This window comes from Homarus americanus, unplaced genomic scaffold (genome assembly GCF_018991925.1).
Source record: "Homarus americanus isolate GMGI-L3 unplaced genomic scaffold, GMGI_Hamer_2.0 scaffold3500, whole genome shotgun sequence".
In the NCBI taxonomy this organism is placed as follows: Eukaryota; Metazoa; Arthropoda; class Malacostraca; order Decapoda; family Nephropidae; genus Homarus; species Homarus americanus.
In genome coordinates this window covers 26030-49418 of record NW_024749747.1, presented here as the reverse complement: position 1 = coordinate 49418, position 23389 = coordinate 26030, and the positions used below count along the sequence as shown (strand labels likewise).

General features: G+C 38.9%; 1 long non-coding RNA gene across 1 annotated transcript in view; it reads right to left on the bottom strand.

The window, feature by feature from the left end:
- Window positions 1-7902: 7902 nt before the first annotated feature.
- LOC121853735 overlaps window positions 7903-23389 on the bottom strand; it is a 34021-nt gene continuing 18534 nt past the window's right edge. The window contains exon 4 of the long non-coding RNA XR_006086399.1: window positions 7903-7971. This is a non-coding gene — a long non-coding RNA (uncharacterized LOC121853735). The remainder of the gene's footprint in view (window positions 7972-23389) is intronic.

Genomic DNA, 23389 nt, shown 5'->3' with positions numbered 1-23389 from the left:
ACTCTCTCTCTTTTACAGGTACTTTAACGGGCAATGTTCAGGGGATTTGGCATCTTGTGTACCGCCGGAAAGGCCGTGGGTTCGTAACACACGTCTTGCCCGCGGTGCCCACCATTTCTCTGTGGATATCGATCACACGAGAATAGCCCGTTATAGTACCTCCTTCTTTCCTCACACAGCCAAACTGTGGAATGCTTTGCCTTCTTCTGTGTTTCCATGCTCTTACAATCTGTCTCACTTTAAAAAGCTGGTTTTCCGGCATCTTCGTGGTGTAGATTAATACAGTATAACCTTTTTTTCTATGTTTTCAATTTCTTTCCGTTCTTTTTTTTCGCCCCCCAGGCTCCGTTGTGGGTCGTTTGACCTGTGCCTGCTTACACCCCTGCCGATGGTGCAGTGTGCTGGCGTGGACTATGCCGTATATGTACAACATAAACAGTACAGGACCGAGAATGGAACTCTGGGCGACTCCATACAAGATTGGCGAGGAGTCAGGTTGGTGATTATAATAGCAGACATACTGCATCCTGTTGGATAGAGAGATGAGGTAAACCAATTGTGGGAGAGGCCCCTAACGCCGTAATGTTCAAGCTTTGAAAGTAGGAAGGTATGGTTTGACAATATCGAAGGCTTTAGAGAGGTCCAAGAATATTTCCGACTGTGAACTGAGTGTCATCAAAGGAATTTAAGATGTCATTAGTAAAGGATAGCAGAGCACTTCCTGAAGACCTTCTAGCCTCTAAATCCAAACTGGGAGACTGTAAAGATGTTACTGGCATTGCAGAAGCTGAATTTAGTCTACTAAGCATGTTTACATTTGTCCAGTATCTTACTCAAGGCCATAGACTGATAGGGGGCGGTAATTCTGAAAGATACCTTGGCAACCTATAGGAAGTTTATATGGTGGGTGAACTTTAGCAATTTTCTAGTTTATCCGAAAGACACCACGAGGAAGGAGGAGAGTTACAAATGTGTAGGTGAACAAGGTAGTAATAAGTGGGCTACTTAATGATGCTCATTGGTATATTGTCCTCGCCTGCTGCCGCATCTTTGGACATTCATGACAGCCAGTAATTCATCTGCTGGAGACGGATAAAAATCTCATTTTGCTGTTCGTTTTGCAGGTAGTTCTAAATTCTCATGGTGATCAGGGATTTTGGCAAAGATTTTTGCCAGATATCAAAATATTCATTGACGTGGTTGGCAATGAGAGGGTTCTGTTACAACTGAATCATTTATCATAAAAGCTGAGTGGGGGCCGAAGGCTAAGTGTTCCTGTTCTGAATAGAATTCTGCTATTAGCCCAGGTTTCTAATATCGCCTGATGCCGACTGAGCTATTTTGTATAATAGCTACGTCTGGCATTTCTAATTATTGAGTTACTCTTTTTCTGTTACTTCGTTAAGCATCACCGAAAGTTATGGGTCTTTTGCAAATTTCCTTTTGATTTTGTAAGTAAGCTTTCTTTTTATCATTATCTAATTTCGCTTGTGATATAGGTTTGGAAATGGATACAGTTTTCACTCTCGACTTAGTGTTGAGCGGGAAGCATTTATCAAAGCAAGCATTGAAGATGCAAAGAGAAATTGCAGCTGTTCACGTTAGGATGTCGGAGGCATGTTGTCGGCGCAGTAGTGTCTGTATTGTACTGAGACTCTTACTCAGACCTCCAGCACAGAAGCTGCTTTATACATGGCAAAACTGGGAAGTGATCTGGAGATATTGTTTTAAATAATTCCACGGTAAAGGTTGTTAGGAGTGTTGTTAGTCCAGATATGATCTGGTCACAGTGGCAGAGGTGGCAGTTACTTTAGTGGGTTTGGTTATTGTGTTGAAGAAGAGCTTAGAATGACAGGTAGGAAGAAGGTCTAATACTGAGGTGTCAGTCACTGATTTTAATAGATCAAGGTTGAAATCTCCTGTTATGTAGCAACGTTTCCTCTCTGAACGTATGATAGTGATAAGCTCCGAAAATATATCAAGAAAATTCCTTACATTAGTGTGGGGTCTTCTGTAGATTACTCCTACTAGGATATTTCGTGTGTCGTTACTTAATTGAGTGAAAACACTCTCTATGTGCTCCTCCTGAACCTTTAAATCATCTCTTACAGAAGTGGTGTTATACTTGATATCAACATATAGGGTGACACCTTTCAGCACTGTGTCGTGACGTTGATGCGGTGTTTATTATAATTAGAATTATACAATTGTTCAATATCGTTAGTGAATTTGGTCTCACAAAACCCAAGTACATCAGTTCGTGGGCAACAGAAGATAAAACACTGGATCTAAAAGGTATCTTAGCCGGAAGGGAATACTGCTGATGTTTTGGCTAATCAAGGAGAAAGAATGAGGCAGTAGGAGACTGAACTAAACTCAGGGGAGCCGAAAGTAATAGTTACAGTTGGGGCTATGTAACCCAGTGAGTTTTGTAGAAAGACATCAGATCGATATGAGGAGTATTGTGTCGACACTATGGGTAAAGGGGTGTAACACATACGATCTAGCACATCTAAGGAATGACACTACTATCATCATTGTGGGGACATTGATACTGATTACAAACAGTAAAACCAGTCACTGAGGTGTGAAAAAAGAAGATCTATGAAAATTATAATAGTGGGGGCGGGGGGGTAACGTACTCACACGTGCTACAACCAACAGAATTCGGATGGATCGGTACTGGTTGAGGGTGATTCCCAGATAGAGTGGGAGGTGCCCTGTCACTGGTTTTGAGGGTTGCTGGTTTCCACCACAGGAGGGTAGACGTGTAGTACCCGAGCTGGCCGGCAGGGGGCGGGAAACTCCTCAGGTGATAGTGACAGTGGCTGGTTCCTCTCTGTGGGAGGGGGCTCCTGAGGGCCTGGGGTGGTACAGCGGGTGGGTGAGTGGGTGGGTGTCCACTTGCCTGATCCCTAACAAGGATTTTGTGATAGAACATCACGTGTTTCCTTTTTGTTTCGGCTTCTGTAAACTGGTCCATTTGCTGCAGACGGCTTTTATTGTACTCTGGGTAAAGTATCCCGTTGACGAAGATAGTGATGCTTTCAGCTTACTGCGTTTATAAAACACTTTGTCACTTGGGTCAGAGGGGATGAGAATTTTGTTATGATATCGCGGGACGGAGTGAGTTAGTTTCCCGACGCGTTGAACACGGTCAAACTTACTCTAGGAAGTTTAAAAATGTTCATTTAGCAGGCGTGAAATTTGCGTTGATGACTCCTCCCAGTTCTCGTGATATTCTTAGGATTCCGGCAATCCTGAGGTTGTTTTAGCTAAATTCTATGTCATCCTACACAGGAGGAACGAGAACGACAAGATAAGGCATATGGGGAGAGAGAATTCAGAACGTTGATCAAGGCAGCTTCACTCCTCTGGTGTTCACAACCCTAGTTGGATCGATCAAGTGCAAGATGCTTCCTACGCTAGATTCGCAGAGGTGCTATCCGAACAGAAGCAGCAGCCCAAGCGTTACAGCCCGATGAGATGTCGATCAGTCTTTTAGGTCTACTTTGCTCTGCCTCAGGGGAACGAGAGCATCGGCCCCAAAGCCGACAACAGTTGGGGTGCAGATATTGACTACGAGGTACAGCTACCGAATGCCACATAGATCTGGTGGCTCAACTAACTCAACACAGCTAGGATAACTATTTGCGTATTAGGATATTTAATTTTACTAAAGCCATGCTAGTTGTGCTATTAAGTGGAAGCTGGAGGCCACGTTTCCAAAAAAAAAAAAAGTAGTAGTAGTAGTAATAGCAGTGTGTGTGTGTGTGTGTGTGTGTGTGTGTGTAGTTACCGTCTGTTACTAACGAAGAAATAATAATTACAGGTAAATAAGCTTTTCCTCTTTATTTCTCAAGAATTATAGCCAATTTAAGAATAGTGACTATAACTCAAATCCATACATGTAATTTACTCTGCATTACTATATACAATGCAAAAAAATTTCTTAGCATTACCCAAGTGCCTAACGATATTCTTCCGGTCTGCTGCCTGCTTAAATCGAAGCTAGAAACGTTTCCAGAACGCGAGGACCTAGTTTGGGCGAAGTTCTCCTTCAGCAGAATAAGGCAAGCGATGGAGCAGCCCAGAATCAGTAGGTAGAGAGCACCCTGCAAGTGGTAACCCCAAAGTCATCTCTCTGCTGTCTTCCTGAAGAAATCATAAGATGTTTTACCGATGATTATAATATTCGTTTATACTGTACCTAGTCTCCGTTACTTTATCAGTCATAGATTTCCATATATATTAGATATATCACTCTCTTTTGTTATTATATGATGCCTTCCTATGGGATTTTAGTTGGATACGTTATGATACCATGACAGTACGCGAGACAGAGTAATACGTAATATATTTTGATAGCTCGACATGTGATGTTGTGTGGTATTGGGTGTGTTTTCTTAAATAATTGAGGGTAATTGCAAATCATTTAATAGGAAGTAATATTAGTGTATTATCTCTGTATGTTTCCACGATGTGTGATAACATGTGATACTCCATTCTGCTCATTATGCTATATATGTGATGTTAAAGGGGTATTGTGCCATTATATAGTCTTTTTAATGCTGTAGTGCTATGTGATATATTAAGGTGTTGGTGTGATATAATATGGTGCTTTGTGATGTAATGCTATGGCTATTGTGTTGCCTGACAGAATAGAGTTATACTGAATGAAATAAGACTGCCATATTACCAGTATACTGCATGATATTGAACTTCTGCGCCCATTTATCCAGTGTTATTATATGTGCGGTAAAAGTACTCTGGATAAATTGGATGTACACACAAAACACATATATTTTATAGCGCAGTTTTATCGTAAAAACAGTTCATAAGGAAAAATATTCTAATGGGTATCAGGTGCCGCGCGACATCATAAGTGATAACACCAAGTGGCTCACCAGATCTTAATGTCCATCTGAGTCACAAACTGGTGTCAGGCACAACTTTCAATGTAAAAGTTAACTAAATTCTTCCCACAAACATCAAAACTATTGTTCGATAATATGACTCCTTAACTCTTCACACAGAGGTTTTGTGCTTCGCCTATGACACATGATAATATGGTTTTGTCTGGAATTCCATACATTATCGATATTGATGAATAATAATTTGGCATTTTTACATTCAGCACCATCCTGTGAGTTTAGCGGCAGGCGGTTCGTCGAACTTAACTTTAACCGACGGGCTTTCAACATTTCATTAGAGATTGATTTGTTTCCTTCGGTCGCCAGTACGTTAAAAAGTAAACAGCAAACGATTTAGAATTATATACTGAACAAATTTAGTTCTTACCAGGGCAAATATGCCACTGGACCAGTAGTTCAGTGCACTATGGATGGAGGAGAAGGAGGAGATGCCTGGGCGTCCAGTATTTACCAGGGTTGCTCGAGGTCCAGCAGCAGCTGCCCTGTTCTCCTCACGCGCGCGGATATTACTCACTGGCCCACTGTTGTATAATGCCAGCGTCCTCTAACTGAGATTTGAGTTGAAGGAAACGCGTATATGGCAGGATCCTTTCCTACAACAAACAAGTCGACTAGAATATATATTACCTAAGAAATCATAGAATTATTGTAAATATGAGATATATCTTACACATGAAACAGCATAAATCAGTGTATGCAAAATCAATCGGATTCAACTTTTATCAGTTTTGGTAGCAACAAAACAAGCTTTTCCACCACTCCAAAACCAGGAATGACCCTGGCACCAAATCCTCATCACATCTAATACTACACAACAACCTGGCGGGAAAAGTAACACAATACACATGCCTGAATGACCACCCGAAGCAATCAAAACTATTCCACAAAGCTTCTTACGATGTAGAAGGGTGTTTGGCCGTAACTGTTGGTGTACTTGGAGTCAATGATGACAGTGATGTGGGTATTTAGGACTGAAGAGCGAGTAGCTCCCTCTCCCCTCTCACCTCTTGCAGTGCCTCATCTGCTGTCGTGACCTAGAGTGATAGGATTGAAAAAGATGTTTGTTAATAGCAATTACATCTGAAAGATTGCTTGCGCTTGGTTAACCCCTATTACAAATTTTCGAACTGGATAAAATAAAAAATGAGTTGATACTGAGTTCCTAAGTATACCGTAGTATTTCTCACGGTTGTGTGCTTAGGATGACTCAATACTTGCGTGTTTGTGTATGTATGTAGGAAAGTCAGTGTGAACATAAATACCAAAAGTATGGTGCTGGTCTCTAAACACATAACCACAGAACTCAGATGAGGGATGGGTATATGTGGCACCACTTTTTGGTAATTTTGATATTTCTTTTGGATTGATATACTGTAGGTTGTATGTGTGTTGGTATACACCTGTTGCTCATTTTATTATTGACGAGTTTTATGCTTCCCTCATCAAAGAAATGATGTCATCCTAACAATAATATCTTATTTCACATATTGCTTGGATCAAAATTATTTCATTCGAATCATAACATAATTGTATATCTGTTACAATGAGAAAAATAAACTTGAGAAAGTTTTATGTTACAAATATTTTGTTTACTTACCTCCATTTTTATTTATCTCCTTCACGACATAGGAAGTCAGTATGTTTCTCGAGAAATATTCCTTTGGCATTCCCTTCTCATCATCCAAAGTGTTCTATACCCACTTCCAGTTAAGCTTCTATCCACAACAGATCCTCAAATGTTTCTGGAGACTGGGTCCTCCTTGACTACTGTCAGGTGGATTTATGACGAACGAAACCTGTGATCATGACGACACAGAACACCAGCCACCACCCCACCAGCACCTGCAAACATTAATCTTGTGACCAGGCAGCCAACGTTTATATAACTTCATCCTACCAATACCTACTTTACTTAAATGACCAGATTTTAACCCTCAGTTATTCGAGTGATATCGCTGAGTTTCAACCAAGCACTTTTCGAGCAGAAGTTAGATTTTTCGGGAAACAAAAATCAGATATCATATGTGTTCTTGAAAAACGATTCATTAAACATAAGAATTTTCTATTTAGCAGGCAATATTGCAGGTTGGCCATCTCCTTTTGTATTTTCTAATCCTGTCTAATCACATTTATTTATAAAGTCAAGTGTCTTAGATTTCTGTCATATTCATGCATGTTTTGACGAGATACGTCATACAGCAGAAACAAAGAAGAATTTTGCTATGGGCATATCAAATATACTTTAATTTGGTTCTAGTAACACTACAAACTCCCCTTTGAATACTACTTGTGTCCAAAACAAATGTAATACCGTAAAACTAAAGTTTTTGGCAGCATGAACAACAATAATGATTACCAAAGGTGGTCAGTTTAGATTTTTCACCCTAGCAGAAAGAAGTTGCGAAAAGTTCGTCAACCGTTTTAACCATAGAGCACAAAATATTCCAGTGTCAAAAATCTTCAACTTAATTATTTAGTGGGTCCTTTATTATGCTGGGCTCCAGGAGTGATGCAGGGTGAGAGGACAATGAGACTTTTCTTATGGACGGCTCTAGGTTTTCAAGGATTTTCATACATTGACGAACGATAAGCATGAAGGTGTAGCTTAATATGTTTTTCCAAGTTACTCAAGCAAAGACGTATGTTGTTGTCACAGACGATAGGCAAACACGTTAATAATGGTGTACAACAAGCAGTCAGTATCCTTTTATTTTCTTGATAAAAACAAATAAGCTGCCCTGCCCTAAGGCATCACCAAGGGTTTGTTAAAAATGAGTTTACGTAGAAGCAACAATAAAAGAAGAGTAGAACATGGGAAAAAAACATTTACTTTTACACAGATGAAAGATTTATTTTTCCTTGGAGTCGCTGACGGAGGGGTTGAGGGTGGCTGCCCAGAAGCGCGCCCCAGCTGCATGAGGAATGCGGTGGTGAACTTCACACCACGACCTCCCGCAAACCATCGCCTGCCCTATGTATAAACCACAGGACACACCCCACGCCACTACGCTCACCAACAGCGCCACCCACAGTTCTCCTGCAGGAAAGGAGAAGCAACATTTAATTTTTGCACAGTAGTTTCCTTTAAAGTACCTTGAAGTACCTAGGCATTGACAATCATGAAACAATTTTAGTGACTCACAGATCACCCACCCTTCCATCATGCAGCTTACCTGGCGACAGAATAAGTCATGGAGGACTAGTTATGGGAATGCCAATCTAATATACAGTACAAGCAAAAAAAAAAAATATTACCCACCTCAACCCAACTCCAATCCCTAACTTAATCTAATTTAACCTAACCTAACCTACTCTAACCTAACCTACCTAACCTAACCTACCTAACAAAACCCAAATTAACCCAACCCAACCCAACCCAACCCAACCCAACCCAACCACACAACAAAAACCCAACCAAACCTAACCCAACCACAACAAACCCAACCCAAACCTCAACCCAACCCAACCCAACCCAACCCAACCCAACCCAACCCAACCACAACAAAACCCAACCAAACCTAACCTAACCACAACAAAACCCAACCCAACCCAACCCAATCCAACCCAACCACAACAAAAACCCAACCCAACACAACCCAACCACAACAAAACTCAACCCAACCCAATCCAACCTAACCACAACAAACCTAACCTAACACAACCCAACCACAACAAAACCCAACCCAACCCAACCCAACCCAAACTACAACAAAACCCAACCTAACCTAACCCAACCCAACCACAACAAAACCCAACCCAACCCAACCCAACCCAACCACAACAAACCCAACCCAACCCAACCCAACCACAACAAAACCCAACCCAACCTGTAGCTCAACCAAACCGAACTAAATCCAACCTAACCTGACCTAACTTTATCACACTTCTGACCTCCTGACAGATAACCACCCCCCGCTATCGCTGTGTCGATATCCCAGTCACCTAGACCACGAGAGTTATATCTCTTATAATTTCTAGTGTTGGGATGGAACATTATACTTGCTGACCTAGTTGATGTGCTTAAAGACTTCAGTTGTTGTAGTAAAGAAACAAATATTATAACAACATAAAAATCTCAGTCAGGAAGATTTTGTTTTGTCCGCATCACACGGGGGCTAGTGGTCAATAACAGAATAACAGTTCCATGCGGCAATGTGCCTTGGGACAAATGCAATATGTGTGTACAGTTTCAGGTCTGTGACTGCTTCCACTTTGAGATATGGTTGCCAAAACCACACTGGCCACTATTATATCGAAATTTCGTATTCCCAGTTTTAGATAAAACAGCTAGAACAATCAATAAGGACACTTAGCACATGTGCTTTCCAAAGGTATCTGAAGACAGAATGGGGAAGATGGACGTTGTGCAAAAATATTACGTTGTCACCTATCAGGAAGGTTGATCTTATGTAAATCCTTCATATTTCATTGTAGGTGGCGATCCAAATAGATCAATAATGTACAATATATCACAGTTCAGTTGATAGACGCGCTTCTCAAGCAATTCCAAGAATTATATCAACTACCGTGCCAAAAGGGTCTCATCAGCGATAGTGGTGTCGTAAGTAGGGCGTTGGCTTTATAGACACTATATGCTTAAGACATCGATTTCATAAGCGCTTATGAACTTTCATGATTACGGACTCGTTTGGGGGCTTACGGGCCCACCTATGTCTACCACCTCCTCGCTGGAGTTGACCTAACATCCTGCTGAACTTGCCGTTCTTCAGAACCCCCAGGCACGTTGAGGCTGCTCACGAATATCCAAACTGTTGAATATGTTGATAATTTAGAATTCTACCTTATGGTTCTTCCATTTCAAGGGAAAATTAAGACATTTGTGAAAAGCTTCTAGCTCAGTTTACACTAAGCGATCATCAGTATATATACACACACACACACACACACACACACACATATATATATATATATATATATATATATATATATATATATATATATATATATATATATATATATATATATATATATATATATATATATATATATATATATATATATATATATTCGATAATTTATGTCTATTTTCCTGATATTAATCTATGAGTTTGATACATATTCTGGCCTGAAATTGAGTGTATGTAAGTGAAGACAGAGAGCAGTCTAGCATCAAGACTGTCTCTGAGTGTGACGGTACTGCCTGGACTCATTGCTGTTTAGTGTGAAGGTCATATATGGGAAGAATCGTACAGCTGAGAACTGATCTTGTACAAAGAAGTTATGAAACTGCTCTGTTGAAAAAATCGTGGAACCAATAGACTGTTGTAAAGAAATTCGTCAGGTCGCTATTTTTGAAAAGAGGAATACTTTATTATTAAAAGAAAAAATCAATTGAGTTTTTAAGTAAGATAACATGTAGTGGAAGGGATCCCATGAAGCTTTTCTTATGGACGATATTTCACATATATATCTTTACAAACCAGTATATGTGTGGACTTATTTTCTTCAATAATATTTTTATAATTCACATTGAAAGTATTTTTTAAGAGTAATTAACAATAAAACATAGCATAAATTTTAATTTATTTTAAACCATATCTAAATCATATGTATACAAGGTAGATAAGCTTATATATCTCCAGTCTTGTATGAACATATAGGAAACCCTAAGTAATGGGTGAACATACTCACATTTCGTGTTCAGCTAAAATATGGGTCACATAGTGGGTGAAATTTGACAGGAACTTACCATGAATGAAGAGGTCATCAGTATGCTGGGGAAGGATGAGGTTCCACTTGTGGATAAGCAATGTCCGCCTCCCGTTGTTGCAGTACAGACACTGCCGGTACACCCACACACGCTCACTACCGATGCGCCAAGAGAAGAGGGCTTTTTCTAATCAAATTTATAATAATCACAAATTGTAGCATACAGTAAATTCACATGAAAATTGGAGCACACTTCCATAAGCTCATGTTTGTCCTTTCTGTAGATTTTCTGTATATAGCAAATAATGCATTACTTTGTAATTACAACACGTGAAATACCTAAAGGAACTGCGTGAATTGAAGCACTTGATAGAAAAATTAAACTACTCGGAAGAATGGCTACCCTAGTCTAGTACATTTGCCTCTTTGGAATGTATGGCCATAAACTCACCTCCTTCAATGCATGACTCAGCACGCCGCAAAAAAAGAGTGATACAGAGGAGAGAAATAGTGAAGTGAAAGAGTGAGGATGAGTCATCTTACATACAAAGCTGCAACATTTTAGATTATAAACTATTGTCTTATCTTAACAAATGTATAGGTAAACACACTTATACAATTGTTTACTTTTTAAGTATAGAGTTCGTAAAGCGTCATATTTCCATATATCTCTTTATTTAAGAAAAAATAAACATTTGCCAAATTTGTATATTACTATTTTCACATGGCTATTTTTTACATGGCTATTTTACATGGCTATTTTCACATGGTCATATATGGTCAATTTCAGCATACAATGGGCTCTAATTGAGATCCCTGTTACTGTTCCCTACTACACCGTACTTTTTATGTATTTCACAGGAATTGTTCCGTTAAATTACGATCAGTAACTGCCTCTGGTGACACTCTGATTCCTACCTTCAGAAAAACTATTTCAGATCACCAACAGAGAAAACAGATCGCCCTTAACGTGAGAAGATTCCACACAGCTTATTCAACATTAAGCAAACAATAGCAACGAGAGAGAGAGAGAAAAGTTATATAGAGAACTGAAGGTAGCAAGGAAGGCGTCAAACTCTGAGGATTCTTCCAAAGGTAAATAACTAAAACAAGAGACAAGATTGGACCAATACAGTCAGATACCGGCGAGCTTAATGGATAAACTAATGAGAAATGGGCACAATCTGAAAATATATTTTAACAGTTTTCACCACTGAAAATTTCAACATGATACCCGAGGCACCGACTTTACAGTATACAGAGAGATAGTGAAAAATAGATTAAGTGACCAGTAACGATGTAGTAAAGCAAAATAGACAAGTTAAAAGCCTTAATAAGTCGCCAGTCTGCATAGATATTTGCCGTGGAGTATTAAAGGAATGTAAGGAAGAGCTTTGTATGCCTTTTCGTAAATTTGTTTAACAAGTCATTAAAAAATTGCGTAGTACCAGAATCTGGAGGATAGCGAATGATAATTTACTAAGAAGGAAAGATAGGATCACTATCCGCTAACTACCGTCCAATCAGTCTAACATCAAATTAGAAAATTACTGAAAGCAATCATTTCAAACCCCTTATTCGAATCACCTGAGAAGTACGCTGATCATCGATCTACAACATGGCTTTCACAAGCGGGCGTTCATGTCTAAATAATCTATTAACATTCTCCTTTTTCATCTGTTTTCGAATCAGTGAACGAAGTACTGACTATGTGATGTGGTATATCTCGACTTCAGCAAAGCCTTCGACAGAGTCCCCACGAAAGACTAATAAGAAAAGTTGAGGCCAAGTAGCCAGCGGTGATATTTCAAAAATGATTGGGGCGTGGTTACAGGACAGGAAAACAGCGAGCAGCATTAACGCACCAAATCCTACCGGAGCAACGCCAATAGTGGAGTTCCCAAAGGCTCAGTATTCTCACCCATTATTATTTATTATATACATAAACGATTTAGATAGATTTTATGTGACAGCAACATAAGTAAATTTGGTTGATGACACTAAAATAGGGCGCCAGAATTAAATCTGACGAGGACTCTGAAACCCAAGCAGGAAGATCTTAAAAAAAAATTTTGAAAATGTATTCCGAAAATTTACATGAAATTCAATGTGACAAATGTAAAGTACTCAGTATAGAGATGTAAAACAGGGAAACCATATCAGATGGAATGTAACGATGTTATTGAGAAATCCGACTCATTATAAAGATTTTGAGGGTAATGATAGTTATGAATCTTAAGCCAAGTAAGCAATGTGAATTTTTTGCTCGAAACAAGGCTAACAAAAGTTCTTGCCCATACAAAGGTATGTTGAAGCTACAAGACTAGTAGAGGCCATTCTTAAAACTATATCTTGCGCTGTAGATCTCACCTGATTATGCAGTTCAATTTGGTCACCAGATATAGGAAACGGAGAACTCGTAAAGAATTCTGTATGAATGACAAGTCTAATCCCGGTAATAGGAAACCCTGTTAAGAGACAGGTTAAAACCCTCCTACCAAATTCCTGAGAGATATTTGAGGGGCAGATATGTAGAGTATAAATGAAGTCAGGCTGAATAAAAGATGACATTGACAAGCATATTCAAACTTATCCATCCAGAGCTAACCAGAATAATAGCTTTAAATTAGAGAACGGATTTTGGTACATACAAACATTGCTTTAAAATAGAGTGTAAGGGCAACCAAGATATCATCAACTAGAATAGCTGCTGATAGTTTCCAAACAAGGGTTGGATGGATATGAGCTTTTACAGGTTGGGTGTAAATGGGATTGCCCAGCGTGGTCCGCAATGAAATGCTGCAGTTTCCTCCGTATCTTATGTTCTTTATTCTTATAAGAGAGAGAGAGAGAGGAGAGAGATATGTGTGCAACCCAGCAGATCATTTTTATTTTAAACCTACCACTTTTCTGCACCACCTTCCTGAGGCGTGAGTTAGCAGCAAGTGTAGGTTTGAAGGGGAAGGTCATGGTGTGAGGGGTCATAAAGGCGTGGACAGTGTTACGGAGATCATAGTGAGAAGAACGTCTTTCCACCCTTCACTCCCACCCATCACTAACACCAGCGTCTCAGACAACTTCCACATGCCTGACGACTCTAACAATCTGGAGAGGAATTTAATTTTGAATAATGTGGCCTCTAATGATGAATAGTGCATATATCCACTCTGTACTGGAGGAAATGATCCATGAATTTTCCTACATATGTGCAATTTCATCCCCGGGTATCAATATATATTATCTTTATTTGGCCATCCTCATGCTATAATTTACTACCCAGGATAGAGCAACACAAAATTTACGTTCCCAATCGTTACTACACGTAATTTAACCGGTACCTTAAGTTTCATATGGCAGCGCGAAAATCCCCATTCTAGCACTAATAAATAATCAGTGCCATACAGTAATTCCAACGTGAGAAGCAAAAGCCGTACCCATGGTTTAGAAGATTATAATAATCTTGTTTTCATGTGTAAACCCGGTAGAGGCAAAATTATTTATACCATTGAGTGATGATTTAAGTATTCTCACCTTAGGCAAAGCACTATTTTTATTTGTCTTTGTATGTAATGTCAAAGTGGCAGTTAGCGATATAACCTGAAAATTCTGCCTGTCGGATAATAATATTGTCCTATGACACATGCTTACTTATGACCGCGAATACGCTCATATTGTTGCAGTGTAGCACTAGTGATTATATTTCAGACTTCTTTCTTGGACCTTAGCTGTACTTTTACCTGAAGACGAGATCTCAGTACGTTGCTTGCAGAGGTCATGATGAGTGCCCATATGTAGTTCTGGTGTCTCCCCACAGCCCCTGAGGCCCTAGTCAGCTGGTCCTGGACAACATCCAATCCCGCTCCACAACCACGCCAGCTTCCGCCCCATGTGTCTAGGAGGCACAAATTTCCACGTATATTAGCAACCTCAAAATAAAGCAGCAGTGGTATTGCTTAATGTATTAATTGACATCTCCTCCTGCCGTACGCAATGAACAAAAAATATTAGTCAAAACTATGAAAATTGGGGTCGCCAAAGTAAAAAAATCAAAATTAAGCAGTTTCCCAGTTAAAGGTGTGTCTGATATATCACTCGACCATCAAGGGAAGAGGGAAACAAAAGTTGAAAGAAAACATGAATGCAAAGTTTTGGTCAGCAATGTCTGAATTGACCAAATTTCAACCTATAGTTCAAAGAGTGCGTAAGAGTAAGTAAGAATCCTCCCTCCCTCTCCAGGTAAACACGCACTCAAACAAACAAGCTTACACTACAATTCCTTTTTCGGAACTCATATCCAGGATTACGTGGAGATTGAACGGGGAAGCGTGGGGACCCGTGCAATGATTATAAATGGGACTCTAAGATCTGACCAAAATTGGGGGTAGAAAACATTTCAAAATGTTAAAAGAAAATCGTATGGAAAGTAAGTAATACCATTCTTTACGTAGTACAGGACACCACAGCCTCTGAGCCAGCTAGGATTAGATTGCGAAAGTAATACGAGAAATTTGTGGGCAACTGTCAACATCTGTCAAGATTAAACACCCATTATTTCCCAAATTGTGACGGTAAGGTATGCATCCCCTTTATCACATTACTTTGTACTCGTAATGTTCATAAAGGAGAATTATTAGCATAGTAATTATAAAATATGTGTTCGTTTAGTTAAATGAAAGGCTCATCCATCATATCGGAAAAACTACTTTTAATAAAAAAAATACAAGTGCTATGATGATAAATCATGCATATATACAAAACAAAACAGTAGCAAATGCCAAATTTTTGGCGTCATTAAAGTTGACTTTTCTTAAACAAATATTTTTCACCTGATTATACTTCAGTACTACGTGTGAGTGTTGTGTAGTGGTGATGAGCACCAGTGACAGCTGGTGAGATGGTACTGACTCACCTGACCCACCATCACACCCACCTGCCCACGGGGTCCACACCTACTTCTTGATTCACACATCAACTGCTGCAGTGTCACCAAACGTGGCTGCCATCACTGCTGTAAGATACCCATATGACGCCATGCGTTTCCCTGAGGCAAAATGGCTCTATCTTCATTACTATTGTTGCATTTTATCATACCATATATGTAGAGAAAGTCACCTATGAAAGTCTTGAAGTATACTCCTTTCCCTCTTCCTCAGTCCAGTGCCTGATGTAATTGAACTGGAGTGGCTGCAAATAATAACAAGGGATTTGCATGTCATGCTATGGGCAATACAATATTAAAGGGAAAGGAAAGAGTTTGTTGGGGAAAGTGAGAGTATTTGCTTAAAGGCCCTGAAAGAAACAGGGAAAAGAAAAAAGGTGAGGGTGGTGAAATATTTTGATTAACACAGAAGTGTGTATGAAAAAATTCATAACGGTGGGAGAGACAGAGTTATAGTGGTGGGGAGATAACTGAGAGAGTAACCAGAGGGGAGAGATAGAATTAGAGGATATACTGAGTGAAAACGAATGACCAGAAATGGACAGAGACAGAAATGTGTGCCATGAGAAAGTCCATGGTGGGCAACTGATAGGTAGAAGGCAGCTACCAAACAGGGAGGTACTACCGCCTGGGAAGATATTGGAAGCATAATGTGTTGTCTGATGGTAGACCCTGCTGCCATATGGTGGTCGTACTGCACCAAGTCCTGTGTTGCTGACTGACTTTTCTGTCTCATTGGCATCCATAAATTGCAGGGTCTCAATTGTTTTTCTTTGCCATTGACAAATGACAACATATTGTATATATTGTTTCTGCCTCATCCTTTTTTTTTTTCTTTTGTCTTTATTACTTATTGTTTAAGTACTACATCGCAGTGTTGTTATTATTATTATTATTGTTATCATTATTATTTTATTATTTTTATTTATTTTTATTTTTATTATAAATCTTTACTTATCTGAATTATTATTGTTATTTTAATAATAATACACACACAATATTATTATTATTATTATTATTGGTTACATATTGTAGTAGTAGTAGTAGTAGTAGTAGTAGTAGTAGTAGTATTAAGTATTAGTATTAGTATATTACTTTTGCCTCCTCAGGCTCCTGATATGGCCAGTGACCCGGCAGGCTTTTCCCATAAAAAAAATGTAAAAGATGAGAAAGACGTATAATTACTAAGTTTGTATGACATTGTACCTGTTTGAGAGAAAGGAGGAGGAAGACGAAAAACAAGCTTTAAACAACCTTAATTAAAATGTTATGGGCACTGCTGTAGTGTAACTATTGTAGAAACATTATGATGGAAGAGATCAATATTGAACATGCATTTTTGGATAACAAATATATAACAATTATAAATAACTGAGGTTGAAGCATGGGGCAAAAAATACCCACAGATGCAATCTCTAAATTTACTGTACTGTAGACGCAATATCCAATAAATCCCTGAACTTCTTTTTATTCCCAGCTTATTTATATGATCAAACTGTTTCTGTAATTGTTTCTATATATTTGATCACACACAAAATAGCCAAGATATATTCACATGTATATAAATTTCGTCAAAATATTTTAAGAACTTTAAGAGTTCCTGGATAAGTAATACACTTGTATATATTTTTAGTCTTAGAAAACAAATAAAACTATATGTAATAATTGAGTCGCCTGTAGACCCTTTTATATTTGCTTAAATTAATCTTTGGAGTAAAAATAAAAAGTAATTGGATTATTATTAAATATTTCAGAACTTTTAATATGGTTATAGATTCATTAAAAGTGTCCTCTATCTTATACTAAGAGAGTATACTGGTATTATTTATTTATATTATTCTGGTGTATAGTATTCACATAAAAAATCATCAAATACTCTGCCGATATAGTCTTCCCGGCTGAAAACAAAAACACTGGTTCATTTAAAATTTTCAAAGGTTATTAAAACATGGAGGAAAACGGTCTTTTAACCTTTGTTTTAATATATTCAACTTGCTACTGTATAGCCAGCAAGTAAAACGTCTGTACAGTTTCTCTTAGCCTACTTCCTTTGATATTCTTTCATAATCGCCAAGAAATACCGTCTTTATTAAAGTTCTGTACACATACAATGATTTTTTTCTAGCGTATGCTTTTCATTTCCAGGTGTTCTTTTTTGTTTTATTCTGTGCTCACATTCTCTTGATATTCATTCTGATCGAGGAATTGTAGTTCAATTCCTTCAGACAGAAAAATATTTCAAAATTGGATGAATCAATGATGAAAACAGGCCAATATTTATGGCAAAGATTATACACACAAGTGCTGTTATAGAGGACGATTATTTGAAGTCATTTTGGGTAGAATTTGATTAACCTCCTGTACGTAGTTGAAAAGGTTTATATAACAAAAACGATTTTCTTTTAATCTACTATACAACTTATATACAAAGAAACTGAAGGTGATGTGATAAAGAGATGTCGGAGACGTGAAGAGGACACTGTGTTAACGGACAATAACAACATATTAACGGAAAAGAACAACAACAACAAAAGATCTAGGGTTACGAAATTGTGCGCATACTAAGTTCCATCACAGTTATATAGATAAATAACTATACAAAAATGCTGGAAGTGAGTTACTGCCGTAATACAGGTCAAAGGTATAAAAGGAATGTATATTATTGATGTACTGTATATTTGTTTCAGAATAAATGTCTATCTTATTAGTGCTATTAATGCTATGCGTATTTTTTGGTTATTGAGTAATGATTTATCTTTATTATGTTGAAAATATCAGGCAGTTTTGCAGGGTCGTTTTTTTATTTTTCTAAAACAACTATTAGGATTACCTAATCAAAACAAATATAATACAGTAGTAGGGATATTTATTTGGGTAAATAAACACAGCTTCCTCTTGTGCTGCTTGCGTCGTCTGCCATAGTGGATACAATATATCAAGACAAGTCTCAACTACGCAAAACCAGTTAGAGGCATCATTCTTCGATTGTAACTGATCGTCATTAGTGTGTAATTATTTAAATAATATACGCACCTAAAATGTTAAGTGTCGTATAGTACGCAATAGCACAATGAAACATCAACGCTGCAAATATTTATTTTACATGAGATAATTAACATCCTAAGCACGTATGTTAGGTGAGTAATTAAACTAGTGTTTGTATGTTCTTTATGCATTTTCATAGTTTTAAAGTTTGAGCTCAAATTTGATAGAGAGGTGCTTGTAGCTTAGGGAAACGGTTGTCCACTTATCTTTTTCTCCTCCACTCAGGCGAAACTGAGTAGTTCAGCGTACATTATAATATCAACTCTATAAACTTGTGGCATGAGCAGGTGCGCATTGCTTTTAGGCCCCTACATACTCTGTGGTCTTCAAAATGTTTAGTTTCTTGGCTGTTGGTTACCAAAGGAATTAAACCATGATACGATACAGGCCTATATGTTTTAAACGCATTTTAAAGGATCTGGACCTTTTTGCTTCTCTTGGTGGATATGGAGTTTGTGTCTGAAAATACGAAAGATTTTTAATTACTCTTCCTTGTAAATAATGATCCAATATTTGAGGGGTTTGTAGTGAGTTGTAGACTGCGAGATATATCAATGCCAGTGGTCGCCATTCGCTGCCGGGTAGGAGGCAGTTGTTGCATTATGGTCACGCTGATTACGGCGAGAATATCGTGGCATGATCTCGCCCTGCGCCATCTAGCTTCCACTGCTGGACCCATCGGTAAATGGTGGAAATGCTGGTGTTACTCTCAAGGAAATTTCCTTAGCTGACACTCCACTCAGCCACTGCCACATTCACCTGGTATGGCCTGCTGCTGCTGCCCGTCTCCTGAGTATCATTGTCTTCATGGTCTTTGTTCTGTCAAACAGAAGTTTGGAAGATATGTTATGACACCCAAGCTGTTATGATTTTTTTTGTTTAACTTTTATACTTAATTAAATTGCGTACATGTACAGTCTCCTTCACTAGTGGGATTACAGGGGCTTGTCATATATTTTATGTAATATTGTTTTTACTTTGTTTCAATATGTTTTGCGAGTTTCCTGCTGTCAATGTAACAAACACAGCAGCTGCTTACACTGTGCAAAACCCGACGAGCCGCCCCTGTAATCGCACCAGTGATGGAATTGAATATTCTAGCTGCAGAGATTTTTGCGCTTTACAAAATCTTTAGCTAACTGTCTGCATGATAAGATCTTTTTACAAAAGAAAAGGGCAAAGCAAATATGAACAAGAAAATAAACAAAAGAGTCCATTATATCCTTCAAAAGTATTAAACAAACATGTCCTGGGAGGCCGCCTCCACCCACAATAGCGGTCCCACTCATATGCTAACGCGGCCGGATCGCCTCCACAGTGACTCCTTCGTTAGCCAATGCAGATCAGGTTAAAGCCTTGCTGGCGGTACCAGTGAACAATGACAGTGATAGTGTTAGTGAAGCTTCTTGAAGGAGCTGGTGCCTCCTCTCATAATATGCCAACTTGAGGGTGAGTATTAAAGCAAGACCGATAGTGATGACGAAGAATAAGTGAGGAATATTCCCAGACTGCCAACGTGGTCGCTTTTAATAACCACAGGTCTGAAATCCGTCCACATGACCCTGAACTTCCTCCAATAGTTTCGAGGAGGAAACTCTGTGGACGAATAAGGAACCGTATACCCTACTCAGAATAAGCGCTGTGAGACGCATTATCAAGAACTCCAGGGTGATGAATTTTGAAACGGTTAACTAATTGGTCAGGTTGATCTACAAGCCAATACGACTTTCTATACTCAGTCTGCTGTGAACAACACGAACGCTTAGGTTCATTTCATGGAACTTCCGGAGTGTTAACCGCAGAATCAATGAACTATAATGGGTTGTTAAAGTTTTTAACATGATGAAATTCGGCTTACAAGAACCTTACACGTCCAGCACCTCCAGAAGAAAGCTGCACCCAGGAGCAGCTGGGTTTACAGCAACAATAGTGGAGCAGGAAGTGGCCTGCTCACTTATGGAAAGAATGGTCTGGGATGCAAATGGATCAAACTCATACGATGAAAGTATTCACAATCAACAATTTACAGTGCAAAAGACAACAGCAAACAGTCAATTTTCACCGCATAACATCTATGATCGGTGTAATGGAGCTGCGAGCGGACGTGGTACCAAAGCCATCGTAGGCAACACTACTATGCTGTACAAGATTCTGACCCCCGCCTCACACCTGTCCTCGGTGATGTCCAGTGTAATTTAATGGGAGTGCGGTTCTTGAATTTCTGCATCAATAATCATAATATCACCGTATACGACGCAGACAAAGTGACACATCTGATAGGGGCAGACTTGATTATGTGATAGGGTATGTAACCTAGTATGCAATGTCAAAGGCTAAGGTCATCTCTCAGACCACCCAGTCAGTGATCACTATGCAATACTTACTGAATATACTGTTGCTGATGTCAAGTGTGAACACCATCCTAAGCTCAGAATTACCATCCCAGATAATCTGTAACTGCACTTCAAGGCCTACATCCACAGATGGTATGCTGGATATACACCTGTCAGTGTGGATGAATTTGCTGTGATCTTGTAAATGTCATTGCCACAAATTATACCACCTGGGTTAAGTCATGATGAAAAGGTAGCACTAAACCAATTCCTGTGGACACACATGAACACCATCCTCACACTAAAGAAGGAGAGAAGGTAGAACACCTTCCCAACACTTATAAGCAAATAAAACTAGTGATAACCTCCCTGGCATTCTCAAAGCTTACAGAGCATTTGAGAATTACTGAAGGTCAGGTGAGAACACCTATTGGGAACAATTTACAGGGGATAAATAGAACAACCACTTGAAGCAGAAGTGTGAAACAAAATTAGAGCCATTACCAAGTCACCCACCCCAGCAGTCCAACTTCACTACAGCCCTGTGTGAATATGCTGACATATTATTTGTTCAATAGTCTAGTGACTAGGTGTGTCACAAATCACTTCCTGCGTCCTGACATATGGTAGCAGTATCTTAAAACCGCTTAGACATATTAATAGGGTTTCAATATTGAAATAGCCTGTTCTCACCAGACCTTGGTGACCAAGCTTCCTATAATGCACCACGAACTAACAACAGCACTAATAAAGGTGAATCATCCTCCCCGGTGAGGATGGCATAACATAACACCCCGAGAGTGTTGTAATGAGGTCCCAAAACATCCACTGTATGAAATGAGCCTACTAGGTATTCTTGGCCATTACGGACCTATGGAAACATATACCAATCCCTAAAGCTAACTCTCCAAACTTCAGGCCCATTTCACTCACATCCTGTATGTAAAAGTCCTGGAAAGAGTTGTTCTCAACCATCTCATGTTTCAAGTCAGAGACAAACTGACCAATAATCTGTATGGTTCATGTCCGGGCGCAGCACACAGACATGCTTTTGCAGAATAAATCTTGTTCACTCAAAAGATAAGACACAAACAGCCTTCTCATAGACCTTTAAATCAGCCTTTGATGTAGCTAAAAGTGATATTATACTCTTGAGCAACTAACTAATTTGGGCATCCAAGGTAACCTCCCTGACATGGATAAGGGGTTATCTGTCCAACAGGTATGCCAGTGTTCTGTTTAGGGGAGTCAGGTGATAGAATGAGGAGGATGAGTTGGCAGCACCTCTCCGAGGGAGGTTAAGTCCTATGCTCTTTAATATATTTGATGCACAAGCTTATTGTTGACATTCCAGTTCAGCCAAACGAGACTATGATATGCTATGCCGATGATATTCGTATTATGATACAATACTAAGCTCAGCTCCAGGGACTTGGTGTATGTATTTGCTCGAAGGATCAGAATGTGGTCTCACAAATATCTGGTTGACAGTATAAACTCTAATCCTCGTCTTGCTCACCTCTGCCTCTTGATCTTTATCATTAATAGCATGCTTTTAAACTATGTAGCTCTGGCAAATATCTTGAATTTGTGTGAATGATGCAACCTTTGCCGGCAACCTTGATGCCAAACTAATGTAGTGCATTAATCACCTCAGAACCCTTGTTGGCAAGGGCTATGAAATTAACATCACCTATGCTCGTACTTTCTATCTTCTAATTTTTATTCGTTCTGTAGTTGACTATCATGCTCTCCATCTTGTGACTATCTCCACCTAAACAATTCAACAGCCTTGGAGGTAGTGCAAAATGAAGTTGAGAATCATTCTAGTTGCCCAAATCAAACAGAATTGTAAGCATGAGGAAAGAGCTCGTGCTGCCCTCCTATCTGAGAGGATAGCTCTAATTAATACCATGTTTTGTGTCAAACTTTTGAAGAACAATGGTCTCCAAACTACAGCACAAGCTGAGTTGATGTTCTCCAAGTAATCCCAACTATCTCGCTAACTTTCCACAAAGACTCTCTTTGGAGCGTGGCTTCATAAAAAGTGTTGCAGATCTCTTGAAAAATGAATGTCCCAATAACCCCAGAAGAACCCATAAATGCTCTTTTCTCTTTGGCTGGATATATCACGTCCAATTAATTATACTTGCGCTAGTATTAAGAAAATGCTTAAAACCGATGGTGAGATGTCACACTAGAAACTATTACTGTATCAATACAGAGAAAGTATTAAATTAAGTGAATATCTCTGCTTTTTACTGATGGTTCTTGCGCAGACAAACACAGGTAAACAGGCTGTGCAATTGTAATATATAAAGAAAAGAGATAGATAGGCTAAACAAGCAAAGGCTGAACAATCCGGGCCGCGATGAGAACAACCACGAACCACGACTATGATTATAACAACCACGACCATGATTATAACAACCACGACCATGATTATAACAACAACGACCATGATTATA